We start from the raw sequence: 19228 nt of genomic DNA, 5'->3' as shown, positions 1-19228 counted from the left end.
CGGTCGCACAAATGTTGGAAATTCCGAATGTCAAGAACGCGGTGACGTACAACATGTACGATGGGACTAGAAAAAGGAAGTTCAATAGCCATTGCGGCTCTTCTGCTTGATTCCGAGCATGCGTGGAATGTTGTGCGCCGGAATTGTGTACACACGATCAGAATTTATAACGGATTTTGTTGCATAAAATTTGAGAACCAGCTCTCAAATTTTGTTAGTCGGAAATTCCGACAAAAAATGTCCGATGGAGCCTACACACGGTCGGAATTTCCGACAACAATCTCACATCGAACATTTGTTGTCGGAAATTCCGATCGTGTGTACACGGCATTGCATTTCCACCCAGCACATGTGAGAGTCTTAAGTTGTCAAGATCCAAATGCATTACACAGAACAGAAAAGTTAGGGGCCATGTTGACAAGCTTTGGGCTTTTATCGATGAGTAAATGCAACATGCTTCAATTTAAGATGCTTTTGATTTATTCAGAATTCATTGACAGGTGCAGTTGACCTTCTTCTGACTTGTTTCAACTTGCTTTTGTATTCTCATTAACTTGTTTGGCTGGAGAAGCAGTTCTGACTTGAAAGAAATCCATTGACAGAGGCCCTAAAACCTTTACTCTCTGTTATTCTACTCTCTCCTCCCATCAGCATAATTCTTGTTAGCACATGAAAAATGCAGCGCAACTACTGTAAATGGCTCCTTGTGCTGCCCCTCTCTCCCATTCTGAGCTCTGCTGTACAGAGGACTGAAGGAGAATGATAACAAGTCAAACTTGGGTACTATACTGCTTGTACTTTAAAAATATATATATATTAATGTATTAGAGACAAAATAATTCAGCTCTGTATTCTTTTATAGCTGCCTTCAATTTAGTTTAAAAATATACCCTCTCAAAAGATACCTTATAAAAAAATGTAACTGATAAGTGTTAAATCAAAATACCCATGGTTTCATTATTCTAAGGATTGAAAAACAATCTTACAAACATTTTATATATTTATCCAAACTGTACATAAATCAAAAAGCAATATTTCTACAATGTAAAAATATACCAAAAGCCTTAGTATGTGCTATGGTGCAGGGAAGCACATGGGCAGATGCCTTAACATATTTTTATAATGGGAAGCTGCTCAGAATGATGATATATAGATAATGAGCCATGACAAGTCTGGGGTTGATGAAGCATAAATTCATAATAATGGAACACAACGAAATCCAAATTTCGTCCTAAAAATATCTGTCTCTGTTGAGCACAGCAGCAAGCACATCTTGTCTAAACCAATCAATAGTTTAAAAAGAAAAACAAAATTGGAAAAACTAACCTTTTCCGATTGCAATATAGCTGCTGTTATATTTGTTTTACAGTAGATAATTCATACAGTGCACATTTAAATGCCAGATTTAAAGTATTTGTCATTATTGCACCCATACTTACTGCCATACATTCCTCATTGCCAAATATATTCATGAATTAACATTGGCCACACATTGGGTGGTGGTTGAATGATAAAGTAAGCATTCTAAAAACTGAGATGTATACAGCATATTCTTTGTGACACAAAAAACAAATATGCTCATACTTGTTTATGCATAGACTACTCTTAGGATAATAGTTCAGTGGTTTTTACAAGTTTCTAAGCCAGTAAATGGGCTTTACCCACAGCTGAAGTTCCTCAGTGATATTTGTTCATTTTGATGAATATTCAAAGCTCTGTATGTTACAGGTATAATCTAAGTGTCCTTCAATGTATTTTTGAAACCTGCATTTAAGGTGTTTGTAAAGGCTGAAGGTTTTGTTGCATAGAGGTAAAAAGCCTTCTCTATGCAGCAGCCCCCCCCTCCCTAAAATTACCTGAGTCCCATTGCAATCCAGCAATGTGCACAAGAGCATTGGCTCTCTGGGGACTCTCCCTTCTCATTGGCTGAGACAGCAGAGGGAGCCTTTGGCTCCCATTGCTATCAAACACAGCCAGTGACCGAATAAGGAGGAGAGAGGGGGTGGGAGAGGGGGTGGGGCAAAGCTGCAGCTCTGTGTGTGAATGGACATGCATAGCCATGGCTCAGAAGCGAGCCTACCCAGGTGCCCCATTGCAAGCTGCTTTTCCTGGGGGCACTTTGCAGGAGGGAAGGGCCAGTAATGCCAGCAGGGTAACCAAGCAGTGTAGAATCAGGACTGACTGCAAAACAGGTGCATAGTATAAAATGTTTGTTGTTTTTTTTTTAAAGTTGACTTAAAGTTGAGCTCCACCAAAAAGGGGAAGCTTTTTTGTTTGCACCCTCCCCACATTCACTGCCACATTTGGCACTTTTTGGGGAGGAGGGAGGAGCAGGTACCTGGTTTTGACAAGTTTTTGACAAGCGCCATGGCGATCTACCAGCATTTCCAGACCCTCCTCCTTCCCTCTGCTGCCTTGGTGGGACCATTCAGAAAGCGCCACATGACTTGTGCAGTAGGAAACTGGCTGTGAAGCCTAAAGACTTCACTGCTGGTTTCCCTTACTTACAAGGCCAGCGCCTGCACCAGAAGCTGATTGATGAATCGGCTCGGGATGCCGACATCGTGGGATCCCTGGACAGGTAAGTGACCTACTCAGCAGCTACAGTATCTTTTTTTTTTTGGAAAACTTTGGCACTAAATGTATAGTTATCATTCTACTCTGCTCCCTTAAAGTGTATGTCAAGCCAAAACCTTTTTTTGGATTGAAGTGAGTAAAGAATTGTCAAGTCCTCAGTCAAATTTATTTTGCTATCTGCACCTTCTGGGGAGATTTATCCTCTCTATTTGTCCTGGTGACCATCTTCCCCAGTACAGGAAGTGAAGGGAAATCTAAAATTTTAGAACTGTCACAGAAACAGGACTTTTAGGTGCACCACCACTTAGCTGGAAAAATGTTTGTATGCTGGAGCATACATTATTTATAAAACTTATATTTGTTAGTGAATCTACTTTATGTATACTTTACCAGAATTGAGTGCCTTCACACAAAATGTTAATCCTGAAACAATATGATTACTTTTTGGTTTGGTTCTTGGACGCAGCAATGCAACAGTGTATGCATATATTCTTTAAACCCAATGTTCTATAGTGTGTGTGTGTTTGTATTTATTATACATAGATCTTTATCTAATAATGTTATTGCTGTAAACAAATTGGGCATCCTTATCAGCTATGTGTGCATCTGACACGTTTCATCTGAAAGTTATGACCAGACATTCAGTTATTTTTTTAGATTTAATTATCCCTCCAAATGTAGCCTGTTCTCAACTGATAGACAGAATTTCATTTTCTTCCAATATCCTTTTGAGAATGTCTCTTTAATATCGATAAGAATGGCTTATGTTAGAGCTTATATCCGCTTAATTCCTAAAATGTATTAAAGAGCAAAGCAAGCGAAAGCAGTCTACATTACATATATAATGGACATGTTCTGGAGCATGTTAGACTCCTTGGAGTTGATTTACTAAAACTGGAGAGTGCAAAATCTGGTGCAGCTCTGCATAGAAACCAATAAGCTTCCAGGTTTTATTGTCAAAGCTTAATTGAACAAGCTGAAGTTAGAAGCTGATTGGCTACAATGCACAGCTGCACTAGATTCTGAGTGCTCCAGTTTTAGTACATCTCCTCCATTCTGCCCAATGCAACTTTCATCTCTAGGGTCTGGATGGAAATAATTGCAAAGAGCAAGGATAGGTTTTACCTAAAACAACCAATAACATATATGAATTGCACTTGAGTATGTTGGACCCACCAATAAAATAGCTTATAATTTTAGGCAGACACAAGATTATTAAAACTTTCACTTCTGTCTGTCCAGGTTTTTGGACAATTAATATCTTACTTGACACATTGCATGACACCATGGTGATTAGATCAAGTTGAGTTCCCATATGGCAGTAAATACTGGAGTATGTGTCTGTCATCCATTAGAACTTAAAAAGTAATTTGGATAATTGATAAACGAGCTTCAACATTACAAAACAAGTCCAGTATGACTAGCTACGCAATGTCCTAGATTAAAAAAAAATCTTTACAGACACATGCAAACTACAAATATTTTAGTGTAAATGCAAACTTTTTTTACTATAATTTTTTTTTTTTTTATGATCCTAAACCAGTAACAAAATCATTATAGTGTTTTGTTCAGCAAATACTAAAGACTTAGTAGTAAAGGGTCACCAGAAAATTTCCCCAGTCACTGAACATGTTGGGGTTGGTTTACTAAAGAAAAATAGGCTGTTCACTTTGCAAACTTGGCAAGTTACCCTGGAGCTTTGTAAATGAGGTGAAGTTTCACTTTGCAAAAAATACACAATCATGTGCAAGGAAAATCTAAAAACAGCATATTTTTGCTTGCACGTGATTGGATGATGATCATGCTAAATTGAAGTCAGCTGTGCTTTACCTCATTCACTAAGCTCTTGGGCTAATTCCCTTTGCAAAAGTTCAACTTCCCTTGCAAAGTGAACAGACTATTTACCTTTTGTAACCACTTAGGGTCATTGTGCAAAAAAATTTCCACATCAAATCTCTCTAATATTACAGTTTCTTGTCTGCATTGTATATTCTAAATGATATTGGTATATTTACTCTACCAAACACTAATTTTGAAATGCATTTGTAGCCCATACCATCCCTGCAAAATAATCAACTCTGAAATAAAGATACAGCATCTCATTGCTGCTTCACTTATATATTTGAAATACGTTTTGGCAGGTAAATCTAGGGCAACAATGAAAAGCATGTACAGTATGTGCTAAGAATGCAACATGGATACTCTAACTGTCCGCATAAAACAAATCACATTCATTTTGTGACTTATTTTCTTATTTATTTTTTGTCAAATTGAGAGTTTATTTTTTTATTTATTTAAAAGCTTGACTGTTCCTTCAAGAATCACATAATTTGTTAATGCAAATTTTTGCATTAACCACTTGCTGACTGCCGCATGTACACATACATCGGCAGAATGGCACGGACAGGCAAATGGGCGTACAGGTATGTCCCTTTAAATTTGCCGCCGTGTGGTTGCACGCGCGACCCTGCCAAAAGCTCGGTGAGTGTGATTGCGGGTCCTGCGCACCCGATGTCCGCAGGGATACCCACGATCGTCTCACGGAGAGGAAGAACGGGGAAATGCTGATGTAAACAAGCATTTCCCCTTTCTGCCTAATGACACTGACACTGATCACAGCTCCCTGTAATCGGGAGCGGTGATCAGTGTCGTGTCACACATAGCCCACCCCCCCACAGTTAGAACACATTCCTACACACTTAACCCCTGCAGTGCCCCCTCCTGGTTAACCCCTTCACTGCCGGTCACATTTACACAGTAATCAATGGATTTTATCATCGCACTGATCGCTGTATAAATGTGGATGGTCCCAAAATAGCGCCAAAAGTGTCCGATCTGTCCACCATAATGTCACAGTCACGATAAAAATCGGTGATCACCACCATTACTAGTAAAAAAAAAATTATTAATAAAAATGCCATAAAACGATCCCCTATTTTGTAGACGCTATAACTTTTGCGCAAACCAATCAATAAACGCTTATTGCGATTTTTTTTCTTAACCAAAAATATGTAGAAGAATACATATCGGCCTAAACTGAGGAAAAAATGCCTTTTTTTTCAAAATTGTCGCTCTTTTTTTGTTTATAGCGCAAAAGTTAAAAACCGCAGAGGTGATCAAATACCACCAAAAGGAAGCTCTATTTGTCGGGAAAAAAGGACGTCAATTTTGTTTGGGAGTCACATCGCACGACTGCGCAATTGTCAGTTAAAGCGACGCAGTACCGAGTTGCAAAAAGTGCTCTGGTCTTTGGCCAGTCAAATGGTCTGGGGCTTAAGTGGTCAACATATATTTGTTTCTAACCATTTGCCATAATGTGCAAGTTTTCACAGTTCATTTTCACCAGCAATGCAAAGTCTGCGTTACCCCTCGCCACTCCATCTGCCACCACTGCCATCTTCTTCTAATAGTGTTCCTGCTCACTATTTTATTTCCTCAGCCATTGGGTGGCCACTAATGATGTAACCCCTGTTTAATCCAGGACTGGTTCAGGAATTTACATTGCACTATGCCTGCGATGCGGGCAATGTACACAAAGAAAAACTTTTAACCAGGAGATGAGCACAGTAAAGATAAAAAAACTCTACCTACTAGCAAATTGTTAGCAATTTTTTTAATGTTTTATTCAGCTACTGTATAAGATTTATAAAGTAATAATACCCTGTGCTATGGTATATGGTATGATAGTAGACCCTTTTAAGCAGTAACTGGGTGTACTATGGGTGGCTGCCTGCACTATGATTATCCTGACAGGTTAATCAATGATGAAAAACGGTCATAAGTGTGTGGCACTACCTGAATGGCAAATAAAATATATATCAGTTGAATCAATCAAATGTAAAGTGCTCAATATGCATTAAAGTATTATACAAAAACATGCAATAAAGTGATCCGTGCTGCAAATTCATTAAACAGTCCACATTCACTGAAAGTTCATATGCTCCAAAGTGCTCCGTGTTAAAATCAATACATAATCCACATTCAATGTAAATTAATAGGCTGTGATATAAAAGTGCTCAGTGCCTCTGTATGCATTAATCCAGTGACCCAGGTGTCACACCCTGTGCTCCCCTCCTATGTGTCCTCACTCACTGGAACTATATCTACACCTTGTGAGAAATAGGAGATCTGGTCAGCCTCTTATTTACTTCTCATCTCCACTCCATGTGCATGTTGAGAGAGTAAAGACCAGGCATCCATAATGTAAATCCATTTTATTAAATTAAAAACAAATGACAAGTAGCCATTCACATATAAACTGCTCGTTCCCGAGCTACAAATGCTTAAATTCAAACAATATGCATTCTATGATATGAAACCATCGGGACAGAAGTGACATCAGCAAGCCCCGCTCAATGTGCTTCGTCACTCTGGCGCCAGAGTGACCAAACGCATTGGACTGGGCTTGCTGACGTCACTTCTGTACCAATGGTTCCATAATCGTGGAATGCATATTGTGACTGAGGACACCTGGAGCACTGGATTAATGCATACAGAGGTACTACGCACTCATATATCACAGCCTATTAATTTACATTTGAATGTGGATCATATATTTATTTCAACACAGAGCACTTTGAAGCATACGAACTTTTACTGAATGTGGACTATTTAATGAATTTGCAGCACGGAGCACTTTATTTCATTTTTCTGTATATTAATTTAATGCATATTGAACACTTTACATTTGATTGATTCAACTGTTATATATTTTATTTGCCAAGCAGGTAGCATCACACACACTTATGACCTTTTTTACTGTGTAAGATTTTTTTTTAGTTCTAAAAGCACATGCGATCTGTTAGAACATTTGGTTTTTATTGCTTACTTCAGTGTACCTATATACACTTCCATTATCAAAGGATGTGCATAGACTTTTTTATTGTTCTTTTGCACATGTTTGGGTGTTCAAAGTTAATTTTGGTGCACTTTGCTAAGTGAAAAGAATAGAACACCACAAATATGCCTTTAGAACACATCTGTTGCTTTAATTTTCTGCATTGTCTGTATAGATTCAATGTGACAACTTTCATGTAGGATAAATACCCACATTGGATCTGGCTTTAAAACAATATATTTCTAATCTATAAATTTGTTTGGAACCTTTAAACTGTTCTCTATCTACCCACAAGCACCATCTGCCAAAGCTGCCATAATGACTTGACAATCAGAACGGACCGAACAAGATAACAGCTAATCCAAAGATAGTAGAAATCACCTCAGATTCTCTTTTAAGCCTACAGTTGGGCCTAATCCACCTTGTCAGTAGTGTACATCCAATAATAGATGAACTACTGAACATTTCTACAGCTTTGGTAAAACCTGATATTTTAGCACTTATTGGGTGAATCTCTGGACAATTTAATTTTGATGGGCAAAAAGGCAATAAGTTTCCTATAAACTGTAAATAATGCTAAAGATCTCAGAATGTGTGTTCATTGCAAATGCATTAAAATAGTAATTGCCAACATTTGGAATGTTTCCTTGTAAGGTAATCCACCAACATACATGCATATGTGTATAGTACTAATGTATTACATTATAACAAATGTTGCATCCAGCACCTGCTTATCATGCTATAATCAGAAGCAAGGGTCCCTAAGTACTTTGGTGCTGTGATGACAAGAGAGTTACTTATGTTTTAAAGGGAGTGAATAGTGTTTATGTATAATATTATATACAGTATATCTTTATGTTCATGGCAAAATATGTATGTTTACTTTAATCAGATACATATAAAATATTGCATGGAAATATTTCATATTTACCACTTGCAACCAGCAAGTAGAGTTGTAGATTGCTTTTCCTCATTTTTATTGATTTTCTTACCATCCTGAAAATAGCCCGTGTTGTGAATAGAAACGAATTGTCAGAGTTCAAATTACATACACAAATTAATAAGTCATAGGAAGGACCTGAGCACTCTGTTTTAGCCCTGGTTCACACCGGTGCGATTTGACATGCGATTTGACAATGTCAATTGTTGGCAATGGCACCACCCTAATCGGTGCAATGCTGCATTTGCATTTCAAAAAGTAGTTTCTGTACTAATTTTTGCGATTTCGGGCTGCAATTTCGTTTACAGGTTTCTGCACAGATGTCTTTGAAATCGTGGCTGAAATTGGGACTGACATGTGGGAGTGAAATCGTGCGAGTTCAGCTGAACTTGCACGGCTTCATTCCCACAGCTCAGTGTGAACCTGGTCTTACTCAAAAGGCATTGTCTAAGGGCCAGTTCACACCAGAAAATGGTACAGGAAAGGCGCATTCTATGCGGGTTTCCCACACCGCATTCAAAACACACTGCTTTGGCAATCTGCTGCAGGTGCCAATAAATTGTTATTGACACCTCAAACACAGATCAAAATGTGTGCATGCATTACTTTTTGTGCAGTCTGATGCAATTTCAGCCCGTTCAAATTGAAAGCCTGAAAATCGCGCTGCAGGGAAATGCACAGGAATTACAGGTACACGCATTCTGGTGTGAACTGACCCCAAAGCTGGCCATACACTGTATTTTTTTCATTCAGCCACTAGGCTGAATGAAAAAAAAAAGGAGCGGGTTCCTCCACTCACACAAAAAATGTTGAATGGAGGAATTCCCCAAATCAGGACATTGTATTCGGATAGCAGCACCCACTGCTGTCAGAATACACTGATTGGTAGATGTGGCTGATTGGCTGCAGCTGCTGACTGAGGAAAATTTGCCAACATATCTGATCAAATTATCGACTTCTGCTGATCAAAGATGGTCACACACACTGACATTTGCAGTTTCTGCTTAACTGGCTGAATTTTAATCAGTGCATGGCCAGCTTTAGAAAAAAAGTGAAGAGCCAGTTATAGGGAGTCTTATTAGAAATGCATGACATGATGCAGAAACATCATGAAATAGATGCATCCTGTTTTAAATATTTTAGTTTAAATGTATAAATTTTATACAAATAACACAATTTTTTTATATAAAATTTACCAATTTTTTTAAAGTAAACCTGTCACAGCTGGTCTTCTTTTTACTGTCATGATAATGCTCTCCTTTCAATACATAGTCAGATACTGTCCTAATATATTTTTGACTTTCATTAAGTGTATGGATGTTCTGGATCTGTGACTCTAAAGAATTGAAGACAAAAAGACAGGAAATTGTGATTTTTATGTTGCTGGCTTACAGATGTACGTTAAGTTCACTCATAGGAGTAGCCTAGTGGTCATACTGGACAAGAAATTGTATAGATATATGGTGTCACTGCAAAATAGTAACACACAAACAATGCCAGGGTAATTTTGTGTGGTAGATAAATGTATTTTATTGGTTAGCTGAACAAAAAAAAAAAGTAAAATCATTAAATACACAAACACTTAAAATCATGGCTACAACTCGTTTTCAGAGCTTGTTTTTACTTTCATGCTACAGAAAGCAGAATATATAAGCAATCAGTAAGTAAGTTGTGCAACTAATGCCCTGTAAAGCTGTCTACAAATAGCCTGTCTGTCTTCTCTCTCTGTATCACAAGATGGTCAGATTAGGCTCATTCACACTTAAGAACCAATTTGCTTGGTATGCTCTAAAGGGAAACCTTATTGCATCTTTTTGATCTGTTCCAGAATGTGCTGCTTGTGATTTTATTCATTGCACATGTTAGGCACCTGCTTGATGTTTTCTTTTAGCCCTTTAATTTACAACCAGGCTATGCTCCAAACAAGCCAAAGATGAAAACAAGACTCCATTATCAATTTTTACCGTACTAATCAAAGTCATCAGCAAAGTTAACAAGTAGCTTGTGACAGTTGGTGCATAATTATTTTTTTCCCAAGTAAGGTCCTGTTGTCCTTGATCCAGCATTGAATTTATTCATGACAAAGATTGCCTTTCCAGACACAAGTCACAAAATGGAAGCTTAAAATCCATTAGGGATATTGGTAACCTTTATAATGTTGACATTTATGTGGTGCTTTGGCACAGAGGAATATGAATACATTTCTCAATTTTTTTCATACATTAATGTTTTTGGACAACTGGTGTGATGGAAATAATAGTGATTATCTAATACCATATTGTGACAACATTAATAAATGACATTTTTTATTTAGGAAAAAAGGGAACGTGCAGCTGGTGCTAGCTGGAGAAATCCAAGCGTATCTATTCCTGTAAGTATACATCATGCTGTTTGTAAGATATAAAATAATGTGGATTTTTTTACTACTTCATTTTCATGTTTCTGTATGTAAACATTTCTGTATATTGACTCACACAGCTAGGTCTGGATCATAGATTGTACATATTTCATGCTTGTACATCTACGTAGGAGGGTGATTTATTAACCTGACATGCTGGTCCAGCAATCCTTGTACTTAATTAAAAAAAAAAAAAAAACACTGGGTCCAAGTAGATTCGTCTAGGCAAAAGATCACTGTAGTCATTATGGGTATTTTTTTATCATTTTAAATGTCAAAGAGTCAATTGACTTAAGTAGCCCATAGATGAGTAGAAAAACAAATGAAAATTTGTGTTGATAGACCTGTCGTTTAATTTTTGCATAGTTACAGATCGCCTTAGATAGTAGTTGCATATATGCATCCCTTTTATTTACAAGCAGTATATAGTAGCAAAATAACACATTTATAAGAATATTTGTATTAGAACAGTGCTAAATTAAAGAGTGACTTTAGGTCCACATGGTGACTGTGCTTCTTTCATCACAAAAAGTCTCCAAAAACCTATATGCTGCAGAGAGATTCCACAGAGTGTATTCAACCAGTATCCAGTATCTCATTTTTACTTCAGCATTTTGTGCTGTGCCTCTGTGACCGAGGAGGTGATTGGCTGACTGCTTGAGCATCCAGTTGGTATCTCTGCCTCACCTGGAGCTGTGACAAAAATGAAAAATTAACAGTGTGGCGGTGGCCAACTGGACTTCATGTCAGCCCACTATGGAACACAGTCTAGATACTTTTCTTGCAATGAAATCAGTGTTTGGAATCTGTAGACCTAAAATCTTTTGGGAGTGTTTTTCAACTAAACTGGCTAGGAATTAAAGGCAAAGGAGTATCTTAGATAAGGTAAGTGAGAGGAGTCATGTTTAAGGAATATAAAACTTCCGGTATGCACTTTCCTCATCCCACAACACTTTGTCCTTTGAAGATTGTTGCCTTTAGCATTCATCATGATTCAGAATTTATCATCAGCTTTCTCTCAGTACATGTAGACAACAGTCATCAATTATAGCTTATTACATTACCCTGCCCTCATTAGTTTTTCATCACTAACTGCTAGATAATTCTTTCTCAAATCTGCAATATGTTGTTCCATCTAATAAATGCCAATCCTATAGGTGGTTTTAATATTTTGTGATGCTCAATGTCCTAAAATGAACACTATAGACATCAATGTTAATCACATTTAAGACTTGCTTACAAATTTAACTGTCACACAAATATTTAAGGTTATATCTTGCTTTAAAGCACATTTTCAAACCTTGATTTAATTTGAACTTTCTTGAAGATGTCTTCATGTAACTAAAAACCATGAGAATATATTAAGTGCATGGATTAACACGGACGATTGGATTAATTTAGAATTTTGCTCTAGGTAATTTCAAAGTTTTGTAGTTCTACTTTAAGTGCATCTGTTCCTTTAATCATTTGCATGGAGGGGTGGGGGGGATCATATATTTGAGATCAAGGACCAAACGGCACATCAAAGACTTTAAAAATAATTACTTATAAATTTAAAATACTGAGGGAATATCTTACATTGATAGTATTATCTATTCCTCTCTAGAGCACTTCATACTAGATTAACTGAAAACCATGCTTGCATGACCAGAGTTTTATCAAACTACATATTTAATTCATGGTATTGCTTTGTGCAAATAACAATAAAAAGTTTATTTAGATAAACATTTTCTGAACAAATATATGTAATCAATGTATATTGTGGGAAACTAGCATTCAGCAAAAAAGCCAATGCAACAGGGATCTCAAGAGGCACAAGTAAAACAGAAGATCTTGACTAGCAGGCACATCAAGTACAACACCAGCAAAGCTCTTTCTCTCCTTACCAACAGCATTGCCCAATCATTTCAGTCACCAAGGCTCTCAGTCCTGACCAAAAACCTGATATGCGTTGTCACCAGGGAACCCACCCACTTTTTTTGGCCAGACCACAAGGGGATCAAACTTCATCCCTGTCCATCTCTCTGGTTCCCTTTAGAGCCATGCTAGAATACATACATAGATGGATGGATAGATAGATCGATTTTTGGGTAACTACTTAGTTAATACTTAGGAAACACTTAAATATAATTCATTATTAATTTGTCAGTTGTTTTTAAACGTTTAGTCACTATTTTAACAGTTGTTTTTATAGCTTTGCATCTACTGGCATGTGGTGCTTCTGACATGTCTACTGACCTGGTGATAATAAAAAAAAAAATGCTTCTAAATTGTCTTATAACTGTTGTTTATCATGATCATTTTCCTATATGTATTTGTAAATATTCTTTGTTTCATTAGATTGTCTGTAGTTATTGGAAAGGAATAAGTTAAACGTCTCATTATGCTGTTTCCTGTGGTTAGCTGTGGTTTGCATAGCAGCAGAACCAGTGGTTAGTTAGAGGTCAAAAGGCAACATATTTGTCTACATGACCAGTAAGAAGGTGTGGCCTAACATCAACCAAGTTTGAAATATCCCTTGCGATCACTGAGGCAAGGAACACTTTTTTTGACTAGCTTTAATTACTGCTCTGTTAAATCATATCAATTGCAACCATTATCCACCCTTTCTGTTTGAGCAGCCATCCAAACCATTGCTGGCATTACGCAAAGTAAAATTCTTCTTTAGCAGGCAGAAATAAAAAAGATCAAGGATAGCTAGCGGTCATTTTTATCACCACTGTAAATATTTGTGAAAACACTGATCACAATTAGTTGCCCATATTTATTCAGCTGTTCAGATTTTTTTGTCATTGTCTGTATAATGTTTTATGTAAACGTAGCATAAATCTATGTAGAAATAAGCATTGTGTTTACATGAGAACACTTCATACCTCTTAGGTGTCCTGAAATAAAAGCAAGCATCCATCAAAAGCAAGTTAGCAGTACAGCACAAGTAGTACACGGGTCTGCAGCTGACATAAATTGCCAACAAAAGACAATGTGCTTCATTGCATGATTGATAAGTTCTGGCTTAATAACTCTATTCGTATAAGCTTACTGCCAGATGACTCAGCAAGGAAAATGAATATGAGCACAAAGAGCCAACTGAAGCTGGGCATGCTGATTAAATCCAAGTGCTGGCTGTTCTGAGAATGAACAAACACTCACAGGTTTACAGAATAGAATTATTTATTGTTAATCAACAAGCAAAGTAAAATACTGAATAAATAAAATTAACTCACAATTGATACTGACAATACATTCTATAGCAGTGGTGGCTACATATAGGGAGCCTTACATATGGATGAGGACATCAAAAAAGGGCCACGCATAATAATAAGTATATGCAATTCTACAGAAGATGGTCAGAGACTGCAGGTATGCCACAGTAGATGGTCAGCGACTGCAGATATTGGTATATGTTTAGTTGTAGATATGAGACCTGCAACAGTAGACAGTCAGGTAATGGAGTGCTGGAGGTCATTGCCATTACTGATTCTTTACAATGAAATACTCACATTTGGGATCCCTGTAGTTCCCTTATGAATTATTGTCACTGGCTGTTGCCCACAGCTGGATCCATTATAAAAAATTTGGCAAAATATAAAAGATAAAATACTGGACAGCAAAGGAAAATAAGAAAATGTAAATGAAATAAATAAATCATTAAAATAGCAGAACCCAGTATAATGAATAGTTTTTCCACAGTAGCTGGATTTTTGGGGCTGGAAGCAGTTATGTCAGTTTTATCAGTTCTATCAGGGTGGGTGCTGTAGTACCATGCATCAGTTAATATAGTGTATGTATGGTGTTAAAGTCCTAACATTTCAATAGCTCAGGACCCATTGCAAAGTGAGGCAAGGTGTTCTCACAGGTCACATGATGTAGAACCACAGTCTAAGAACACATTTCCTCATAGTCATGCTCTGATCAGGCCTGAGTGAGTACCTTGACAGGGAAAACCCTAACTACTGGCTGCCAGGACTTACAGGCTGCACAATAATAGCAGAGACTGCATACAGCCCTTAAGCTGCAATTTGAACACCAGGGCTCTATAGTATTTTGGGAAATAATAGTTACTAAATGTTTTTGATGATTAAAGCCTTCATAGCAAGATAACAACTAGATTAGTTCAACAACTAGGTCTGTTTTAAATCAAGGAAGTGCCATTGTTACTCTGTGGTATATGTGTAAAGAGGGAATGAACAAAGTTAGGATGTATAGGGGGTAGGATGGGCCTGTAGAACAGGCATGACATCCTGATAACATGATCCTTCAAAACAGGTCAGCAATGTCAGCTTTTGTATTTCTGTTTTTATAGATTTACTTTAACTTGTACTGAATAAATTATGAAGGATGTCATTCTGAAAATGCTTGCTTCCTGGCTGCCATGTTGATTTAATGGCATTATTAATGTCTGAGTCAGGTATAGGTATGCTAATCAGGAGTTCTTTCTAAACTGCATGCCTTTTCTTTAAAAGTCAATTAGCAGTAGCAGTAGTAGTAGTAGTTGCTTAAAAATTACTGAAACCAGGGACAGCCCAGCAAGCATTACTAGCTCCTGTCTAAAATTGCCTGTAGTATGATATTCTACTGAGAGCATCCAAGATGGTTGCCTCACCATCTGGCCCAACAGCGGATAAAAGCACTTTGAGTCCTTGGGATAAAAAATGCTCTAGAAATATAAATTATTTAAAATTAATTATTTATTGAGCAAATATTCCCGGGTTCAATTAATTGGGATTCTTTAAATCCAACAGGAAGTCCATGAAACCAGAGTGTAGCATCAAACCCCATTGGAGTTCATAGTAGTGGGACTCTTAATTTTCAGGTCTAATAGACAGGATATTGTAGGTGGAGAGGCCCTATAGCAAAAAAAAAATACTGTACAATAGAGAAACTGTTTTTTTCCGTAGCTTTAAAGGCAACATTGAAAATACACAAATCCTTTAAAGCTGATTTTCATGTTCCCTGTCTCTTTAAATAGTTTGTTTAGACCAAGCTGGTCCAAACGAACAATATCCTGTACCACATGTAGCTTCAACTACATACAGTACACATTTCTGGGTTGTCATCAGCCCACCCTTTTGACTCGGCCAGTCAGAGGAAGCTTTGTATTCATTCACAGAAAACAAAGCTGCCTATGGATGGCTGAGCGCTGCTCAGCCCAACTGTGCATTGTTCTAGGTGTGAGATGGGAACTCTGTCTCACAGCCAGAACCCAGCACTGTGTATTGTATGTAGCTAAAGCTACATGCAGTTTATACAGTGCTTAGAGACACTGCTGCACTTAGTGAAGGAAATTGTTCATTTGAACCAGCTTAGTCTAACCAAACATTTTAAAATCACAGGGAACCAGGTTTAAATAACTTAAGGAATGACCTAAAGCTTGCTATGTCATGGAGCAGTTTGATTTTCAGTCTGTTATCACCGCAGTGCATGTGGATGTGCACAGGCTGTAAAAAGGTTACAGGATATTGGAAGTATTAAGATGTAAAGTCCCTTTCCTTCCTCATATTCTCCAACATACACAGCATTTTCTTGCCTATAGGAAATTCAGGAAGAGTTGACTACTTTAAGAAACCAGCCATGTCTACAAAACCTATATTGATCCATCCCTGTGCACTTTATAAAACACACTATCTATGTTTTCCCAATCACACTTAAACCACATTGTCAAAATGGCTCAGGAGAACCCACCCTTTTATCTTTTATCTTCTGACGGTTCTTAAATAACGGGGGGCGGGGCCACCCGGTGACCCCGCCCCCTCTGACACACGGGACATGACGGGACTTCCCTGTGGCATTCCCTGTGACGTCACAGGGAAGTCCCGTCAAGTCACCGTGCATCAGAGGGGGGCGGGGTCACCGGGTGGCCCCGCCCCCTGTTATTTAAGAACCGTCAGACGAGGAGACGCCGTCACACAGCGGGAGCCTCCCTCCATGCCAGCATGGATGCGGAGCGTCCGGAGAAGAAAATGAAGAAGAGAAGAAGAGAAGAAGATGAAGCAGAGAAGAAGATGAAGAAGAAGATGAAGAAGAGAAGAAGATGAAGAGAAGAGCGGGAGCCTCCCCCCATGCCATGGGTGCGGAGCGGCCCGAGGAGTAGAAGATAGAAGACGCCGCGGAGGAGATGCTGGATGAGAACGCCGGAGGAAGAACCAGAAGAGCCAGAAGAAGAAGATGAAGGAAGATAGAAGAAAGAAGAAAGAAGAAGCATTTAAATAAAGGAATTGTCAAAAACTGTCTCTTGTCATTTTTAACATTTTTGACAGTTTTTTAGTGAAATGGTAGGGGTACTCCCTTACCATTTCACACAGGGGGGGCCAGGATCTGGGGGTCCCCTTGTTAAAGGGGGCTTTCAGATTCCGATAAGCCCCCCGCCCGCAGACCCCCACAACCACCGGCCAGGGTTGTGGGGATGAGGCCCTTGTCCTCATCAACATGGGGACAAGGTGTTTTGGGGGGCTACCCCAAAGCACCCTCCCAATGTTGAGGGCATGTGGCCTGGTACAGTTCAGGAGGGGGGGCACTCTCTCGTCCCCACCTCTTTTCCTGCGGCCTGCCAGGTTGCGTGCTCGGATAATGGTCTGGTATGGATTTTTGGAGGGACCCCACGCCGTTTTTTTTTTTTTTTTTTGGCGCGGGGTTCCCCTTAAAATCCATACCAGACCTGAAGGGTCTGGTATGGAATTTAGGGGGACCCCCACATCATTTTTTTAAAAAATTTTGGCCGGGGTTCCCCTTAATATCCATACCAGACCTGAAGGGAATGGAATTTAGGGGGACGCCCACGTCTTTTTTTTTTTTAATTTTGGTTCGGTGTTCCCCTGTGGGGAATTCCCATGCTGTTTTTATCAATGAACTTCTATGTGTATTGACGGACCGGCAATGCAATAGCTGCGAGTAGTTTTAAATGGCTTTTTTTTCTTTGAAATGTCATTTTGTTGTCAGACTTTTCTAAACACGGGAAACATGCGCCCCTTTACAGGCATACTATAGACACCCCCCAGCTACGAAATTTAAAGGGATATTACACTTTTATTGTTTGACTTTAAGCATTATTAAAATCACTGCTCCTGAAAAAACGGCCTTTTTTTAAACTTTTTTTTGCATTGATCCATGTCCCCTGGGGCAGGACCCAGGTCCCCAAACACTTTTTATGACAATAACTTGCATATAAGCCTTTAAAATGAGCACTTTTGATTATTCATGTTCGTGTCCCATACACTTTAACGGTGTTCGCGTGTTCGAACGAACTTTTTTCCTGTTCGCATGTTCTAGTGCGAACTGAACAGGGGGGTGTTCGGCTCATCCCTACTCTTAAGGTTTTCCTCTATATACATTTTTCAGACGAGTCTGTCTTTGCAAAGCTGATTTTAGATTTGGGCTCCACTTCACACAGCCCACAACACTCCTGTACAAGTTAATGAGCTTTGAGATGTAAATCACTGAACAGCCCACTTTAGAAGTAAGTGGAGAGTTTTCTAATGCCTAGTGAAATTCTTTAATCAGCTGCTTTAAAACCAAATAAGCAGATGTTAAGGTTTCAAAGAACAGAACCTTGTTTGTTTTTTCAGATTGCATTTTTAGCAAGGAGAAGGGGGAGTTAAGAGCACTAGCTCAACAGGCCAAAAGTCATATGAAAAAGTAAGTACATCCCAAATTTTTTTTTACTAAAATGCAACGCATTAGATCTTTACTGAAACAGTTCCTACAGATCAAGGTGATATACTCAAATAAAAACACAAGAATCATGTGCCTTTCTAATCATTTATTCAACAAAAATATCAATAGATGTAATGCAGTAATTTGGAAAAAGTAAGACCACTCCTCCATGCAAAATTCTTTCAGTTGCAACATGTTTGTGTTTTTTTTTTTTTCTTGACCTGTCCTTTTAAATCACCCCACAACAGTTCAATGTGATTCAAATCAGGGCTTTTGCTAGGTCAGTCCACAACCCTTCATATTTTTTTTTTTTTTTTTAATTGATTTGATTCAAGTGTGCTTTGGATTGTTATGATGTTGGAAGATCACTTTCCAGTTCAGCTTCAACGTTATTTGTATTTATTATTATTATTATTATACAGGATTTATATAGCGCCGACAGTTTACGCAGCGCTTTACAACATTAGGGCAGACAGTACAAGTACAATACAATTCAATACAGGAGGAATCAGAGGGCCCTGCTCGTTAGAGCTTACAATCTTGGATTTAGCATTATTAGTGCAAGCTTCCCAGGTCCTGAAGCAGCAAAGCTACTCCAAACTTCTATATTTACACAACCATGCTTCACAGTTTATATGGGGATCTTCTCCTGAAATGCTGTCTTTGATTTGCATCAAACATTATATACTACCTAATTTTGGTAAAATACAAATGATGCCACAATGAGTAAATAATTACCAATCATGTCAAGCTTTAAAATTGCAAAATACTTAGCTTGAGGCCTACAAATCCATCACCTGTCCAGAATCTCCAGTAACATTACACA

At 38.2% G+C, this 19228-nt stretch overlaps 1 protein-coding gene across 4 annotated transcripts in view; it reads left to right on the top strand.

Annotated features, from left to right (window-relative positions):
• Positions 1 to 19228, top strand: part of SYT1 (synaptotagmin 1) — a 954200-nt gene that overhangs the window by 214733 nt on the left and 720239 nt on the right. For 2 of the 4 annotated variants that reach the window (XM_073619998.1, XM_073620002.1), the window contains exon 3: positions 10669 to 10725. The exons of 1 other annotated variant lie outside the window; for it this stretch is intronic. The gene's annotated coding sequence lies outside the window, so the exon portion shown is untranslated. Of the gene's footprint in view, positions 1 to 10668; positions 10726 to 18314; positions 18385 to 19228 lie in introns of all 4 variants that reach the window. One more of the 4 variants, XM_073619999.1, reaches the window with a different exon arrangement.

Source organism: Aquarana catesbeiana, linkage group LG03, assembly GCF_042186555.1.
Source record: "Aquarana catesbeiana isolate 2022-GZ linkage group LG03, ASM4218655v1, whole genome shotgun sequence".
Taxonomy (NCBI): Eukaryota; Metazoa; Chordata; class Amphibia; order Anura; family Ranidae; genus Aquarana; species Aquarana catesbeiana.
The sequence above is the reverse complement of the archived record's forward strand: the minus strand, read 5'-3'. Positions and strand labels throughout refer to the sequence as shown.